Genomic DNA, 1,495 nt, shown 5'->3' on the forward strand with positions numbered 1-1,495 from the left:
CACAGTGGAGGAGATATATGTGTACTTAGAGCTGATCCACATTGTTGCATGGTAGAAACCCACAGGACATAGTAAAGCAATTCTCTTCCAATTAAAAATAAATTTAAAAATTATATATGTCAGCTCTAAAGGCTAGAAAAACTGATAATTATGAATAACTACTCAAAATAACTGATCAGTAATGTCAAAGATGCTCTAGATCTTATAAAGAATCGCATTGTGTAGACTGTTTCCCTCGCTAAGACCCCTGCCTGCTCCTCTCTTTCTTCTAGCTGTTATGACTCCTAGCTAGAAGGTCAGTTGGAAGGCACTTGAAGAATCCACATCTTTTTACTAGTAACAGAGGTCTTCCTTCTCCACTGCCTGAGGGAAGATTTCAAGCATGTGCTCTTGCCTGAAAGGAGACCGTGTAGCATCTGCTCTGTTTCTATCTTGACTGGACTGATGTAGTTCAGAAAAAGATCAGTGGCATAAACCGGGTGTTTGAAGAGGTAGGAACTTCTTTAGACTGAGTCCTGCTCCTGATCTCTTTCTCAGTCTCTCAGAGAACCAAGATGAGGACCGCTGTTCCCGCCCAGTCCTCTGAGATTGCACAATGCAGTAACCAGGATCACCATTAGGAAACAGACACCCTTCAGGAATCCTGGAAGGAACAGCAATGTCTTGGGATGGATTAGGTGCTTTCACAGCATTCTTTTCATGATGAAGTCTTAGGAACTAGGTGGTACCTGCTGGAGTAAGAGAATTATCTAGGGAATATGTGACTTAGTTTTACCAACATAATTTTATATTTGCTTATCTTTCTCCATGAATTACTAATAGATTTCAATGTATTTTTACCAATAAATTCTGTGGGTTGTCACTTATGCTTGGTAAGTTGAAGGAGGATTAGTCTTTCTTAAGAACAAGGTGCCTAATGAGGTTGCGTACTTAGAAAGAGGGATAATTAGCTCTTGATAACAGAGAAAGTGACTCAAGGACAAATGGTCCGCATTCTTTCCAAATAATGGATATTTTTTCATATAATGGATGTTTTCCATTTTACAAATGGGCATTTGTACCAAACCGAATCTCTGAATCCCTTGAAAATCGTGTAATATCTACATGAGAGTTTGCTAGATTTATCTCAGAAACTAGTAACAGTGGTTATCTAGGAAAGAAGCTGAGTGTTGGGGAATGAGTAGAAGAGAGGCTAAGTAAGCCATGAGGTAGAAAAGAAATCATCAGCAAATATACATGCTCAAAGAGTTATGGAGCACTGCCTCTAAAATTCCAAAGGAAAATGTTTTTTGAACCTACAATGTTGCATGTAGCCAAACTATTAGTCAATTATGAATAAAATAATATAATTTCCACAAATATATTTTCTGATAGCTTCTTGAGGTTTTGCTCCTACAAAACAAAGGTTAAAACTCAAATTGAGAAAGACCCAAAATGCAAAAAAAAAAAAAAAAAGCTATGGACATAATTGAGAGTAATAAGAGAATGAAAGCCC

This window comes from Bison bison, unplaced genomic scaffold (assembly GCF_000754665.1).
Source record: "Bison bison bison isolate TAMUID 2011002044 unplaced genomic scaffold, Bison_UMD1.0 scf7180017864381, whole genome shotgun sequence".
Taxonomy (NCBI): Eukaryota; Metazoa; Chordata; class Mammalia; order Artiodactyla; family Bovidae; genus Bison; species Bison bison.